General features: G+C 35.4%; 1 long non-coding RNA gene across 1 annotated transcript in view; it reads right to left on the bottom strand.

Moving 5' to 3' along the window:
* The window catches only part of LOC144293081 (uncharacterized), a 71,459-nt gene that overhangs the window by 40,356 nt on the left and 13,666 nt on the right, over window positions 1–17,437 (bottom strand). Inside the window, exon 2 of the long non-coding RNA XR_013360583.1 lies at window positions 16,136–16,287. This is a non-coding gene — a long non-coding RNA (uncharacterized LOC144293081). The remainder of the gene's footprint in view (window positions 1–16,135; window positions 16,288–17,437) is intronic.

Genomic DNA, 17,437 nt, shown 5'->3' with positions numbered 1-17,437 from the left:
ACTGTTCCTTTGATTAGTTCTATGTTTTTTTTCCTAAATCACTTTATTTTTATAGAACACACTGTATAATATTATAATTAAATATGAAATTTACATATGTATTGAGATATTTTTGACCAGCATGGATGTATATACCACTTTGCTTTCTGGATAAGTGCCTATAGAAAACCATTCTTGTCAACTTTAATTTCAAGCTGCTTCAATGGAAAAAGGAAGTGAGATCCTGAGCAGATGGTCGTCATCACATAATCCAGTTTAAAACCCTACAAAGGGACACGGAACTTACTATAGTACTTAAAATCTATGAATGCATTTTGGACAAATGGAAATAAAATAAGGATAAGTAGAAAAAATGCTTTGCTAATTTGTTGTTAAAGATTGAAAGATAAGACTAGGAATATAAAAAATGTAAATTCATAAAGAAAAGAATCTAAGGCTCTAGAAAAATTAGAGTGCTCTAAATTTATGTAATCTTTTTCGTGGCTACTTGGTTAAACACTGGAGGACATGGGTTAATACAACTGGGAATATGTACACCCAAAATATTGTCAATCAAGTCTATTTATTCATAAGTTCCATTCATATCTGTACTATTGTGCTACAAATAAAAGCTAATGGACGTATTCACACTCAGAAGACCATGCCTGTCGTCTATAGAAATTTCAAAAATTGCAGTTTATAGCTTAATTCTGTTCAGAAAATCTGCTTTTATTAAGTAATTATTTTATAAATATAATATCCTTCTATTTTATCCACACATACACCCTAGATTCCTAAGAATTGTGTTGACAGTTACCTTAAAATATAATTTTTGGGGCACTTGGGTGGTTCAGTCAGTTGGGCATCTGTCTTTGGCTCACATCATGATCCCAGGGTCCTGGGATTGGGCCCCTTGTAGGGCTCTCTAGTCCATAGGGAGCGTGCTTCTTCCTCTCCTCTCCCCTTCCTTCTCCATTCATGCTTGCTGTCTCTCAAATAAATAAAATCTTTTTAAAAAACATAATTGCTATTAACAAAAATGATGGTAATAAAATTGTCTCATTCTCTCCAGATATCCCACATAAAAAAGTCTAATACACTGCTAATAAATTCATAGATTTAAGGACCCTACAGAAGCAGTTTCATCTGTGGTGTTAATTCTCCAAACTTACTTGTTATTTTCTCCAGGTTTACTTCCTCCTCTCTCCCCCTCCTCCTTCCCACTCCTCTTCCTCCGACTTCTTCCTCTTTTTTCTTCTTCTCTTTCTCCAAATCCACAGGGAATAGAAACTCCTGTACACAGGCCCCTCCCAGATTTCTCCCTATGTATCTCATCTGGCCATTCATCTGTATTCTTTATTATATCCTTTAATAAACTGGTAAATATGAGTAAATGTTTCCCAGAGTTCTGTGAGCCACTCTAGCAAATTAATCAAACTCAGGGAGGGGATGTTTGGAACCTCTGAGGTATAGCTGATTGGTAGGAAGCGCAGGTGCAATCTGGGTTGGTTCCTTGTGTCTGAAATGTGTGTATGGTGTTGTAGTTTCATGAGACTGAGCCCTTAATATGTGAAATATAATCACATCTCTGGATAGATAGTGTGAAAATTAAATTGTAGGATCCCACTTGATATTGCAGAGAATTGCATGTTGTGGGGGAAAAAAACTCCATGCATTTCATGACTAGAAGAGTTCTTTGTGAGCAGTAAAGGAGACTACTCATGGGGAAGGAACACACAGTATGGAAGAACTCGGGTTTTTCCTACACAGGAAAGCAAAATCTGAGGTTTGGTTTTGTTATACAGTATGACATGAGTATATGTCACTATATCTGTATATCTGACCGGGGAGGAGAGACAGGGGTGTAGCTGCCATTGCTAGTTGGCTTGACTCCAAGTGCCAGCAATTTGGAGATAGCACCTTACTCCCAGGACAGGTCCTATCTCTCTATAGTTACAGCAGAAGCTGACAAACCTCGGTCTTTGTTAGCTCAACAACCAAACTAAGGTAAGTTAGGATAGCCTGTTTGCTGTCAACCATATGCAAATAGATGACCTCTTTTTGTGTGTTGTGGAGGGGAACCTGCCTGCAAGAATCATTCGCTGCTGGTAAAGAAAATGCATCTCTGAATGTACCTCTGTTCAGCCAGCTTCAGTTTGTCTTCTCTATGATAGATGCTCTTCTACTTGATGTATCTTGTACTATTTTTCCTTAAACTCCCACATGGGTGGAAGGTCATGAGCTAGGAAGATACCAATATCCAACGGGATTGGAAAGGTAGAAGTTGCCCATATGCAGGGATTCTAAGTTTTTCTTAAAATGTTACAATTTCATTCTGGTGTAGAGAAAAACAGTTTTTGAAATATCTTGAATGGATATGACATGACACATTCACTTTTAGAGACCATTCTTGTGACTGCATGGAGAAGAGCGAAGGAGTAGGAATCAGAAGATCAGCAGCCTCAAAAACTGCATGTGTACTAATAAAGTGGCAACATATATGGGGAGAAAACATAACACTTGTCATATTTTATAGTTAGAATTGATTCAAGAGAAGATTTATTGAAAAAAGGAATCTGAGAGAGAGGCATCAAATATGTCTATACAGATTGGTACCATTTAATGAGATGGTGTGACTGGTTGTGGAGACTTGTGGGTTGAGAGTTGAAGTTTAGTATGTGAAATCAGGGGCATGCCATCTAATGACATAACTCCAGCAACTCTCTCCTAATGGCTCATCAAATACTTGAAAAAAACATAAATTCATCAAGGGGCAAGGCAAATATTCAGCTATCCTAGAGTCAAGATTGAGTCTTATAAGGTGAGTGTTACTAGTTTTATGAGCACTATCAATGTTAAAATACTCCAGGCTTTTCAATTCACCTGCTATTTTCTTTCATTTAAATAATCTCACACATATTTTTATTTAAGTGAAATTTTGGAAAATGTAGATACAGAGAGAAACAAAATATTACATATTCATACCAACAAAAGGCACAGCTGATATAATTTGATTTATATTTTTAATATGTTTCTCCATATCTTTACATGACTAATCTAAAATTGTGCATACAACGCTACAAACTTTTTTTCATTACAAAGCATCACAATTTTATAGGTAATCATAAGGCATCACTTTGTACTTCTGCATTGTAAGTATATTTCTTACCAATGTGTTAAGGCTGAACCGTTCTATCAAGGGTCATTGGAGATCTATTCATAATAGAATAGGTAAAATGTGATTTCCTTCTACTTCATGATTTATTTATGTTATTAGCTTCTACACATGGAAAAAGTGGTCCAGGTTCACATTAGCATCTCTGTTGAGCAGACAGCAGTGATCAATAAATGCTCAAGTGCCTAATAAGGCCCCAGTGAACTCCCCTCCCCCCACCCTGACATCTTAGTGAGATGGACCCAATTGCCTAAAACATTCCATTCTCTTCATTTAGGCTGGAGAACTGTTTTTCAATGATGACCTTGAGTGAACAATTATTACTCAGTTATTAACCATGGAAATGATCTTCCAAAAATCCTATCACTAAAATATTTACAATATTATCATTGCTTTGCACCTTAGGGAATAATAATAAAGGAAAAAAAATGACTGAAACTATAAGAACAACTAGTTCATAAAGGAGCTACAGCTCAGTAACTTTACAATAACCTTGAATTTAAAAAGTGTGTTTATTTCTTTCTGTAGATATACAAACAAATACGCAGTACTTAAGTACGTGCAGAAAAAAGCCTGACACAGAGAAGCAATCTAAGAAAGAACAACAACAACAACAAAAAAAAATGCAGCAAAATCAAAACTGTGCCTTTTGTATATTAGGATATTGATGTTATTATTAGAAAACATATATCATTTTTCACCCAAGCCTTTGTTGTATTTTATGACTTTTTATACATGAAATACATAATTGTTTATAGTTATTTGATCATTTAAATATTGCATGCTATTCATACAACACATTGAAGTTTGAAAATCAACAAAAAAGTACAAACTCCTCAGCTGTCACTTTCGGTTCACATACATATATCCACATAAATAGTTCATTTAATTTTTGTGAGCAGGGCAAAAGCTAGAACAATATCAGACTAGTCAGGACTTTATCTCCAATACACAAAGTAAACAGAAGTCACGGTGTCAAAGAGTAACTTGCTGGTGTTGAATCTAAACTTAGGTAGTTTATTATGTAGTTTGTAAGCACGATGACACTGGGCTTTGATAACTAACCCTCTTTGTTCATCTTCAAAAAAGGGAAATCACAATCAACACAACTGGAACTCACTGACCTGGCAAGGCTGCTTTTCCCATTTTCAACACCCAAACAAAAATAGAATCTTTGCATTTGAATTTCAAAAGTCTAGGCTTATCTCCCTTCTCTATACCTACACTTTCTCAAACAATTTGGCATACTTGATTAAACTTGTGGCTCCTAATTTCAAATGCATTCTAGTTCATCTTTCTCATTTTATTCCCAGATCAATTTAATTGAATTTCTTGATGTTAGTGTTAGTGAGAAAGAATTTTCTCTGCCCTTCAAGGTCCTTCTGGCTGAGCTAAAAATCAAATTGACATGAGATAGATTAACAGGAGAAAATTAAATTTAATAGTGGATGTATGGGGAATGCACATAGAGTAACATTCTGAAAGCAGTGGGGCAATGTGACACACTCAGGCTAAGGAGAGCATCAGGGGCCTGAAGATACAGAAGAAGAAAAGGCTGTTAGCAAGAAGATGAAAGGAAATGTTTGGAAGAAAAACATTGCCCTATTTAGGTTGATAAGATTTTTTAGGTAAAGATGAGTATTTGTTAATAGCTATCTTCCTTGTAGAATCGGATTGTTGAGGGAGAGATAAAGAGCTTTTCCTGAAACTATTCAGTTTTGATTTCTTTGAACTCAAAATAATATTCAGGCAAAAATGCCCTGTCTTGGGACTACCTTCCCTTGGCCTCTACACTAGCACTCACAATATTCCAAAATAGCTCTTGGATTACCTGATAGTGCATATAATATCGATGTGACAAATGTTTAGCAAATGTTTATCTTGGTCTCTTTACTTTCATTCCTTGGGGAGCCACCTTTGCTCACATCCCATGAACTCACTGTGTTTTACCTGCAGTGAGGCAGGTAAAGAGGACAGAGCACAATGACTTCTGTATGTGTTTAAATACCTTATTTGCCAACTCTATTGCTATTGTTTTACAGTCTCTACCAGTTTCTGCAGGTCAACAGGCTAGAATATTGGGATTCCATATAACTAGGAGGACATATGAATGAATAGCAGGATCAAAAAGAGAAATGCATAATAATTTTTTTTTTAATTTAGCTCATGTGGTAAACTGAAAAATGTCTTCCAAACATGTCCAAGTTCCAAAGCCTGGAGCCTGTAAGTGTAACGTATGGCAAAAAAGAACTTTGCAGATGTTAATACATTAGGGATCTCTGGGTTGGGAGATTATACTGCATTATCCCCTAGAGACAGAATCACAAGTGTCTTCATAGCACGGAGAAAGTACAATTGCCAGAGAAGTAGGAGGTATGAGGACAAACTAAGAGGTTGGAGAGATGCAGAGAAAGGATATAAACCAAGAAATATGGGCAGCCTCCAGACCATCTCCTAGAGCTTCAAGAAGGAATGAAGCCTTGGCAACACCTTGCATTTAGTCTGATAAAACTGAGTTCAGACTTTTGGCCTCCTTAAGCTAATTAAAAGAATTAATATGTGTTGTTTTCAGCCACTCAGTTTGTGCTAATTTGTTAAAGTAGTCACAGAAACCTAGGACAACCAACTTTGGGTCAAAAAATTAACACGGAAGAGGAATAATCTACAAACTATAAAACGTAAATGTCATGATAAACAGAGGTGGTTGATGTATATATCACACCTAGATGGTATATTATATATCCTGGGGCTGCCATGATGTATTGCCACAAACTTAGTGACTTAAAAACATCAGAAATTTACTCTTGCACAGTTTCAGAGGCTAGAAGTTGGCAATCAAAGTATCAGCAGGGTCATGCTCTCCCTAAAGGCTGTAGGGAAGAAATCTTGCCTCTTGCAGCTTCTGCTGGCTCCAGGACATTCTTGGCTTGTAGTAAATTATTCTAACCTCTATCTCCTCTTCACATTCCTTCTTCCCTGTGTATCACTGCATCTTCCCCTCTTCTCATAAGGATGCCACTCATTAGAGTTAGGTCATGTCATCTGAAGATCCTTAACTAATTACATCTGCAAAGTTCTTCTTTCCAAATGAAGTCACATTTCAAGGTTCCATGTGTACATGAATTTGGGGGGATCCTCATCAGAGTGTATTTATTTTGTTTTATGTTGTTCAAAAATCCCCTACGATATTGAATATAAGAAGGACAAGCAATGCTGAAGTTTGGAGAATATATTAAACATTTTGCATATCATATACAGTTTTGTCCTCACTTCAGAATTCAAAGAGGTCATGCCCCTCTTTGTTCCAGATTAAAAACGGAAGCTAAAGATCTTATAGATATAGGACCAAGGAAAGCATAAAATAATGAAGAGGTGCCAAACTGTAAATCCTGTTTTCCTAACAGTTGGTTGAGTCTGAAATATCAGTAAAGTTCTTTAAAAAATTGTGTTGTTATTGTGTCACCTAGGTGGCTAAATAACAGTTGGTTAAACATCTTTCATGATCTCAGGATCCTGGGATAGAGCCCCACATCAGGCTCCCTACTCAGTGGAGGGAAAGGGAGAAGCTCAGCTTTCCCCTGCCTCCACTTATACTCTTTCTCTCTCTCTTTTTCTGTCTCTCTCAAATACATAAATACAATCTTTTTTAAAAAATATATTAAGTTATCAATAAAAAATCTTATAGAGATGAGCCCTCAACATGAAGACATACCTAACTGAAAAAGAATCTTTTAAAATACTCATTTGCCTCCAGTCAATTAGTCAAAGCAAATGTGTGCTTCATCTTGTCCTCTTCCTCTTCTTTTCCTTCTTGTCTTTATTCCTTGTTTTTATTCCTCCATTTTCCTCTTCCGTTCATCTTCTTTCTGTCTGGATTTCAGACAGTATGTGAATATATTCATTTTTAACACCCCCTCTTGTATTAATAATTAGGAGAACAACAGAAGCAGGTAAAGCTAGAACGATGGTCAACCATGATCTCTGGATCCAAAGTCACCATTTTCTTTGAATATTCACTCCAATAATAACAACAAAACAAATGATGCTTCTCTCACTAAAATTTCAGAGACATTTTTATAATTTTAAAACAGTGCTCTAAAATGTGGTCTCCTGACCAGTGAGGTCAGCCTCACCTGGGGACTTGTTAGAAATGGAGTTATTGCGCCCTATTACGTGCCTCCTGAATTATGCCTCCAACAAGACATATAAAGCTCTGCAGGTGATCCCAATACATGTGAAAGTTTATGAACTACCAGTTTAAAAATGTATTGTGATCTCTTGGGAACCTCAGACAATTTCCTATAAAAGTTCTTCCACCATGCCTTAGAAACAGGATTTAGTACCTCAAGAATGGGAATAAAAATATATCACACGGTTACAACAGATAAAACCTTAATAAAAGGAATGAAAATATGATTGTAAATGTAGCTTCTCTCCTTTGGAATGTTTTTTCTTGTTTAATCCCTTTGTTTCTTTTCATCATTAGAGTAGGAAGTGGGCTACGCAGCCTATTTTTACACCATATCTTATTCTATGCCTCTAATCTAGAATAAAAGAAACTTTATAGACACACCTCAGTAGGATATCCATATTGTGATATAAACCCAATTTCAAGTACTCATGAGAAAGATACATGTTCCTCCTCTCTTATCAGGAGATATGCTAATTGTTCACTCTGCTCCTATTCTTTCTTCCTACAAATTGCTTTTCTTTCCCTTAGGAACCAAAGTAATCTATTAATAAAGTCCTGTTCCAATCTGTTACAAAATTTATTTAGGAAAGCCTTTCCATCTTTCCTACTTTCCATAAGACCCTTCTGGATTCTGTCTTTTCTGCATTGACATCAAGACACTTCTAGTTGGTAAGGATGCACCAGTCACAGTGGTTTCCTTTTCTTGTTCCTGCATAAATCAAGGTTACTTAGAAATTTAGAAATTTAGAAATTGATATGCTCTCTGCCAGAATGTTCTTGGCTTTACAATTTAAGGATATCATTTAGAATGCATATTATAATGAATATTCCCCCTGTTTTCATGGATTTCCGGTGCTAAAGGCAATATCTGTCACATAGAAAGCATCAGATGAGTATCTGTTAAATGAATGTATCAATGCTTGAGCAAATACATCTCACTTAAGAATAAGTGATTGTATCAGGGGTCTGTGTACAATGTGAGGATGTTATGTTTCGGTCAAATATTAAATTCATGACTCATATCCTTCTCTTTTCATGAAAGAATATGTAGGAGAATGAATTAGTTCTGGAAGAAATCATAAATGCTTTCATATGATTATATAAGAATGAACACATAAAGTTTATAAGTTTGAATTTCTTATAAAACAGATTGGTTAACGTATCAGGATGAAACAGAGAACAGTGTCCATTATTTTAATGCCTTTCTCACTAATGAAATATTCATTTAAGTGTGTATGAGAATAAAAGACTAATTGTCACTAAAGTAATATCCCAAATAGTATAAACAATACACAGAATACTTACATTTTACATTTTTCCTATAAAGTTATTTTTTGTGGGTTCTTGAGGTCATTTTAGATCATCAGCCTTTCTCCTAAACTTAAAATATCACTCTTACCATTTACAAAATGGCCATTATCTGATAGAGACATTTATATTACTAATAAATCAGCAGAACTCATAAAAAAATTCCTCTAGGAAGCCTACAGACTATTACCATAGGCAACAATTTACCACTCTGTAAATGAACTACATGTGCCCTGTATAACAGGCTATATATAGCATCATATTAACTTCTGTCTCCTAAATAAAATGTCTGCAATATCCAAAAATATTAAAAATCACAGAACAGGATTTCTGGAGACATTATATGGTTGGATATATTGCTGTAGAAGTCATTCACATGAAAAACATAATTAAGCATAGGAATGAGTGGAATGAGTAAATCAGGAAATTTAGAGAAGAAACTCACAAGAAGGACAAGAAAATGGGAACCCCATGTTTTGAAGGAGCAGGATAGCCTCACTTCAGCTCTGAAATAGAACAAGAGATTTTTTGTTTTGTTTTTAAGACACAGTGTTTCAGGTGTACAATATAGTGATTCAGTAATTCCATACGTCACCATCAGGGCATAACGAGCAATACCCAACGCTTATAATGACGAGTGCCCTCCTTAATCCCCATCACCTATTTTGCCCATTACTGCACCCCCTCCCCTCTGGTAACCATCAGTTTGTTCTCTGTAATTGAGCCTATTTCTTATTTCCCTCTCTCTCCTGCCCTCTCTATTACCCCTTTGTTCATTTTTTGTTGTTGTTGTTTATTAAACTCCACATATAGTGAAGTCATATGATATCTGTCCTTCTATGGCTGACTTATTTTGCTTAGCATAATACTGTGTAACTCCATCCATGTCATTGAAAATGGCAAAATTTCCTTCTATTTTATGGCTGAATAATATTCCATCATATATATATATATATATATATATATATATATATATATATATATAAATCTATAGAACAAAAAATCTCTTGCTCTATTTCAGAGCTGAAGTGAGGCTATATATATATATATATATGGTGTGTATGTGTATATATATATATATATAGATAGATAGATAGATAGATAGATATAGATATACTCCACTATATATGTAATAGTATATCACATATATAAATATATATATAAAGATCACATCAATCAATGGACATGACATATCTTCACTATTATAAACATAGGGATGCATGTATCCCTTTGAATTAATGCTCTTGCATTCTTTGAGTAAATACTCAGTAATGTGATTGCAGGTTCATAAAGCAGTTCTATTTTTAAGTTTTTGAGGAACTTCATACTGTTTTCCACAGGGGATGAGCTAGTTTGCATTCCCACTAACAGTGTATGAGGGTTTCTTTTTCTCCACATCCTTACCAACATCCCTTGTTTCTTGTGTTCTTGATTTTAACCATTCTGACAAGTGTGAGGTGGTATCTAATGGTAGTTTTGATTTGCATTGCCCTGATGATGAGTGATGTTGGGCAACTTTCCATGTGTCTTTAGAAAAATATGTTCATATCTTCTGCCTATTTTTAATTGGATTATTCGTTTTCTGTGTTATTTATTACTAGATATCTTATTTTTGGTGTGATTGTAAATGGGACTCTTTTCATTCCTTTTTGTTTTCTTTTTTTTTTTTTTAATTTCCCTTTTATTTTTATTTTTATTTTATTTTTCCAGAGAGAGAAAGAGAGAGAGAGCATTTGCATGAGAAGAGGGGGGTTAGGGCAGATGGAGAGACAGACAATCATAAACAGGCTCCATGCTAAGTGCAGAGCCCAGCACAGGGCTCAATCTCACAACCCTGAGGTCATTACCTGAACTGAAATCAAGACTTGGAGGTTTAACTGACTGAGCCACCCAAGTGCCCCAATGAGATTATTACCTTAATTTATTTTTCTTCTGCTTTATTATTGGTGTATAGAAACGCAGTAGATTTCTGCACATTGATTTTGTATCCTGAGGCTTTACTGAATTCCTTCATCAGTTTTAGTAGTTTTTGGTGGAGTCTTTTGTGTTTTCTATACATATCACGTTATCTGCAATAGTGAGAGTTTTACTTCTTCCTTATTAATTTGTATGCCTTTTATTTCTTTTTGTTGTCTGATTTCTGGGACCAGCACTTCCAATACTATGTTGAATAAAAGTGGTGAGAGTGGACATCCGTGTCTTGTTCCTGACCCTAGGGAAAAAGGTCTCAGTTTTTCCCCATTAAGCGTGATGTAGTTATGAGTTTTTCGTATATGGACTTTATCATGTTGAGGGTTTTGATCATGAATGGGTGTTGTACTTTGTCAGATGTTTTCTTCTGCATCTGTTGAGAGGATCATATTCTAAACCTTTTTCTTTTTGATGTGTTGCATCACGTTGATTGATTTAGGAATATTGAATCACCCTGGTAACCCAGGAATAAATCCCACTTGATCATGGTGAATGAATTTTTTTAATGTATTGTTGAATTCAGTTTACTCGTATTTTGTTGAGATTTGCATCTATGTTCATCAACGAAATTAGCTTGTACTTCTTTTTCTTAGGGGTGTCTTTATCTGTTTTCAGGATCAGAATAATGCTGGCCTCATTTTGAAGTTTTCCTTCCTTTTCTATTTTTTAGAATAGTTTGAGAAGAATGAGTGTTGACTCTTCTTTAAGTGTTTGGCAGAATTTGCCTGTGAAGCCATCTGTTCCTGGACTTGATTTTTGTGAGTTTTTGATTACTGATTCAATTTTTTTGCTGGCTAACAATCTGTGCAAATATTCTATTTCTTCTTACTTCAGTTTTGGTAACTTACATTTTCTTAGGAATGTATCCATTTCTTCTAGGTTGTACAATTGGTTGGCATATATTTTTTCATAATATTCTAATTGTTTTGTAATACTCTGGTGTTGATAGTTATTTCTCCTCCTCATTTGTGATTTTATTTATTTTAGTCAATTTTTTTCTTGATAAATCTGGTGAGACAATTTTCAATTATATTGAGTTTTTAAAGAACTAGTCCCTGGTTTCCTTGATCTGTCCTATTACTTTATTTTTTAAAATTATATATCATGCATTTCTGCTTTAATCTTTATTATTTCCTCTTTTTCTGCTGGTTTTGTTTTGTTTGTTACTCTTTTCCTAGCTTTTTGTTTATTTGAGATTTTTCTTTCTTCTTGAGAAAGGCTTTTATTGCTATAAACTTTCCTCTTAATACTGCTTTTGCTGCATCTCAGAGATTTTGGACTGTTGTGTCTTCATTTTCGTTTGTTTCTGTGCAATATTTTATTTCTTCCTTTATTTCCCAGTCAACCCATTCACTGTTTAGTAGTGTGCTGTTTAACCTGTGTATATTTGTGGCCTTTCTAGGTATTTTCTTGTGGTTGACCTGTAGTTTCATAGCATTGTGATCAGAAAAAGATGATGCATGGTATGATTTCAATCTTCTTGAATTCATTGAAGCTTGTTTTGTGGCCTAATATATGATTTATTCTGAGGAATGTTCCCTGTGCACTTAAAAAGAAGATGTATTCTGCTGTTTTAAGATAGAATGTTCTGAATATATCTGTTAAATCCATCTGTTTCAGCATGTCATTCAAAGCTATTGTACCTTGTTGATTTTTGGTTTAGATGATATACCCGTTGATATGGGAGTTTGGTTCTTGTCTCATGGAGCTGAAGAATGAATCTCACCAGCAAAGCAGAGTGAGTAAAGTGATAGAAGTTTATTAAGTGAGGATACAGAAAAAACTCTCAGAAATGGGAGGGGCCCTGACAGGGCTGCCACTGGGGGCTTTTATTGAAAGCCAACCAGGGAACCTAAATCCTTTTAAGGCATCTATTGATATCAGCATTGAGTAAGGACTAGTGATAACATCTTTAATGGCTTACTTCTTTGGGGTCAAGGTGTTCTTTGTTGGTCATAGATAACTATCATAAAAAAAGATACCCCCCCTGCTCACACCTAGGGCAGGGTGGTCTGGCTTGTTCCTTTAGCTGGTTTCCTTACACCTCAGCATTTTTGGGATTTTTGTGAGCCTGATTCTGTGGCCCCTTACCTATCTTTCCCTACCTAGCCCTCTTTGTCCCTAACTCACCATTGATATAAGTAGGGTGTTAAAATTCCCTTTTATGTTTTCCTTTATGTTTATTACTGTTTTATGTATTTGAGTGCTAAGTTGGAGATGTATTTATAATTGCTATATCTTCTTGTTGCATTGGCCCCTTCATTATTATATAGTGTCCTTCTTTGTCTCTTTTACTACAGTCTTTGTTTTAAAGCCTATTTTGTCTGATACAAGTATTGCTGCCCTGGCTTTCTTTTGGCATCCATTAGCATAATACATGTTTTGCTCCATTGCTTCAATTTCAATATGCAGGTGTCTTTAGGTCTAAAGTGAATGCCTTGTAGGTTGCATATAGATGAGTCTTTTTTTTTTTTTTTAAATCCATTATATCACTTAGGTCTTTTGATTGGAATATTTAGTCAATTTATATTCAAAGTAATTATTGATATGTATTTATTGCCATTTTATTACTTTTTTGTGATTGTTTCTGAAGATTTTCTCAGATCCTTTGTCTTTCTCTCTTCAATGGTTTACCAATTTTCTTTAGTGATGTATTTGGATTTTTTCCTCTTTATTTTTTGCATGTTTAAGGAGTGGTTTTTGATATATAGTTACTGTTACAATTGTATATAACATCTTTGGCATATAGCACTCTATATTAAGTTGATAGTAGTTTACATTTAAACTCATTCTTTAATCCTTTCCTCCCTGTGTTTTAGGTATATGTTGTCAAATTTTATATCCTTCTATTATGTGAGTTCTTTGATTTATTTATTTTTTTTACAGAAATAATCATTGTCACTGCTTTTGTGTTTCCTACCTTTATACTGTCATTTCTGTTCTCTCCTTTCCATTCAGAATTTCCTTTAATATTTCCTGCAGAGATAGTTTAGAGGTCATGAGCCCTGTTAGATTTTGTTTGCCTAGGAAACTATCTCTCCTTATATTTTGAATGATAGCCTTGCTGGATAGAGTATTCTTGACTGCAAATTTTTCCCTCTCATCACTTTGAATATACCATGTCATTTTCTTCTGGCTTGAAAAGTTTCTGCAAAAAAACAAACACAAACAAACAGACAAAAACCCACAAGGACTTATGGGGCTTCCCTAGTATGTTACTGTCTTCTTTTGTCCTGCTGCTTTTGATTTTTGTATTACCATATTTTGCCAGCTTAGTTATTAATATGTTTTGGTATGGATCTGCTTTTGTTGATTTTGTTGGAAGTTCTCTATGCCTCCTGGATTTGGATTCTGATTCCCTTTCCCAGATTAGTGAAGTTTTTAGCTATTATTTCTTCAAATAAATTGTCTACCACCTTTTCTCTTCTTCTTTTGAGACTGCTATAATATGAACGTTATTATGCTTGATGGAGTCACTGACTTCTCTAAGCCTATTCTCATTTTGCATAATTCTTTTTTATCTCTTTTGTTCAGCTTGATTACTTTCCATTACTCTACCTTCTAGGTTATTAATTTGTTCCTCTGCTTCTTCTAGCCTGCTGTTCTTTCCATCAAGTATGTTCCTCATTTCATTTATTGAGTCCTTTATCTCTGTAATGTCATTCCTTATCTCTGTGTTAAAGGTCTTATTCATGTTTTCCACTCTTTTCTCAAGTCCAATGAGTATCCTTATTCATTGCCTTAAATACTCCATCAGGCATGTTAGTTATATATGTTTCACTTATATTTCTGGCCATGGCCTTGTCCTGTTCTTTCATTTGGGACAAATTTCTCTGTCTTCTCATTTTGTCTGAGCCTTTGTGCCTGTTTCTCTCTGTTAGGAAATTCAGCTATGTCTCCTGTTCTTGAGGGAATGAACTTATGAAGAAGAGTTCTAATAGTGCCCAGAAATACAGTGTCCCCTGTTCCTTAGGGCCTGGTGCTTTGGGAGGTGTCTCCAATGGGCACTGTGTGTGCTCTGCTGTATTTTTCCTGGCCACTTTATCCTTCAGGGAAATCATGTGCAGAGGCTTTCTTTGTATGTTGTGGGCCATGTTTGTTCCCTTGCCTAAGTGTTCTGTGTTTTACTAGGTACACTCTGGTCTACTTTATGCAATGAGACCTGTTACCACTGCCACTGGAATTGAGGTCCTGCAAGACTCCTGAGTCAGGAGAGAGGGTGTGAGCAGGGGAGGAGAACAGATTTGGTGTGACGCTGAGACAAATGTGACTGGGAAGGGTAGTTTCACCAGAGCATATGAATGGGGCTTAGATTAAGCAAGCTGGTAACAAGTGTTGGTTCTATACTGGTTCTCACAGCTACTGTGTGCTTCTGCAGAAGTGTGAGGGAGGGAAATGGCTTCTGCTAGTTTCTTCGTTCCCAGAAGGATCTCTCCATAAATGCTATTTCTCTAGGACATACTCTGAGCTGAGATGAGAAAATGACCTCTCCACTGTGTGCACTCTTCAGATCACTGTTTCCACACTGTATGTCCATGGACTGTTCTCCCTGCCTTCTCTCCAACAGCAGCTGCAATGACTCTGTGCGCTCCCTGAGCAAAGTGTCTTGTCCTTTAATACTCCATTCTTGGGGATCCCTGGGCGGCTCAGCAGTTTAGCACCTGCCTTCAGCCCAGGGTATGATCCTGGAGCCCTGGGATCAAGTCCCACATCCAGCTCCCTACATGGAGCCTGCTTCTCCCTCTGTCTATGTCTCTGCCTCTCTCTCTCTCTGTGTGTGTGTCTCTCATGAATAAATAGATAAAATCTAAAAAATAATTAATAAATAAATAAATAAATAAATAAATAAATAAATCTCCTGTCTTTAAGCCCCTGTGGTTGTGAAAACTCACACAACTTGACCCTTTTCGCTTTCCATGCCAACTGCTATGAGGATTTATCTTCCTTGTGAGGGTTCCCCTGTGTGCTAGTCCATCTCTAACCTTTCTACGTGAACTGTAGGTCTCTCCCCCGCTATGATTTGTTTCTCTCCCAAGCTGTATCTCCACACTTCCTACCTTCCTCAGTGTGGCCTCTTCTCTACCTTTAGATGTGGAGCTTGTTCTGTCAGTCTCAGATTGGTTTCTGGGTATTCAAGCTGATTTGGCTGTTGTCTAGTTCTTCTCATGAGCAAAAGTGAGCCTAGGTTCTTAATACTGTCATCCCAATTCCATCCCCAAAGTTTGAATGAAGGCTTATGCAAAAGATGGGGAGTAAATTACTGCCTCCATAAAAGCAATAATGCTAACTCATAACAAGACAAGATAGATGAATGATCTATACAGAAATAGGATGGTTAAGACTTTACACAAGGTTGGAGAAATTTATAACTAAACAGAGAACAGAATATTTAGCCATAAATTCATGTCACACAAAAAATACTCAAATATGTGGGGAAAGGATGTGAAAAAGGCACTTCATAAAATAATAAATTTGTAGTGTACTTTAACTTCAAAATTCCATAATGGTACCTTTCTTGTCCATGTATCTGTGTGGTTGCTCAAAGGTTTGCATTGTTCAGAACTCTCACTGATAATATACTCTTTATCCATTCTTTAAAATTAGAAGAATCAAATTCCAACAAGGAGAATGTATGCTTTTCATACTCTTCCATTCTTCTCTTCTGTCAGGTGGATAAAAATAAATGAAGGGAAGAAGAATAAAAACTTATAGGTGCAAAACCATTGGCTTTTGTAATAGTTCATGTTTATGTAGACTACAGACAAAATTTTGTTCACAAAGAAAAATAAACATACTTTAGTTGATATTTTAAAATTGAAATGAAGGACTGTGTTCCAAGATGTGATCTACTTATTCAAGTTCTGCTGAAATTTCAAGTCATAAGTTGATAGAGAAAATAGAGAAGGATATAGAAATCCGAAACATTAAGAATATTTTCAAGAAAATGGTGTGTAGTAGGAAAGCCAAATTGCACAGGTAATTGAAGGAATGACTAGTGAGTCCGAAAATGTAATGACTGTCAGTCACTGCTTCCAAAAAATAGAGGAATTCATATGTAGAGGTCTATAGGCATGAGAAGAAAATTTAGTATATTTTTTTCAAAGAATCACCTCGTTTTAGAGTAAGAAAAGTTAGAAGTAATAAACATTGAAGATATTTTTTGTTGGATTATGAAGATGAGTCTCAAAGAAAGTGAAAAAAATTAATTGAGATTACAGACTTGGAGTTTCAAGTCTAGATATATTATCAGGTGAGAAGGGAAAATAGACATTTAGAAGGGATAGAATTAAGCATTAATCTACTTAAATAATATACCATTAATACCTATTTAGTGTATAGATCTTATCAAGGAACATTAAGTTACATAAACTTAAGCTTCCCGCAGATCATAGATTTATCAGAATTTATCTAGAAGGGTCATAATATATCAAAAGATTAAATAATAACACATCAGCAAGACGGTCATACCAAACCACTGTATTAGTAATAATAGGCTAGGCTCTGTTATAACACGTCAGTTCAGACTTTCAAGTGTTTAATATGAAAAGCAAATATAGCCTGGGAAATTCCCCTCTGTCAGAATAATTAAGAAATTGCTACACTAGGGGAAAAGAGGGAGGGAGTAGATACACAGTCTTTCAGTGGCCTTGGTTGAAAAAAAAAACTATACACTACACAGCTACTCAAAGTTCTGCAAGGGAAAATGGGAAATAAGAAAGTAAAAGACTGTTTGGTGGACCCTGATTGTCCCTGCAACATAACAATACACAATTTTTTTCCAAAAGTAAAATCTCCATATGTAAATGTATATG

The sequence above is a fragment of the Canis aureus genome, chromosome 21 (assembly GCF_053574225.1).
Source record: "Canis aureus isolate CA01 chromosome 21, VMU_Caureus_v.1.0, whole genome shotgun sequence".
Lineage (NCBI taxonomy): Eukaryota > Metazoa > Chordata > Mammalia > Carnivora > Canidae > Canis > Canis aureus.
The sequence above is the reverse complement of the archived record's forward strand: the minus strand, read 5'-3'. Positions and strand labels throughout refer to the sequence as shown.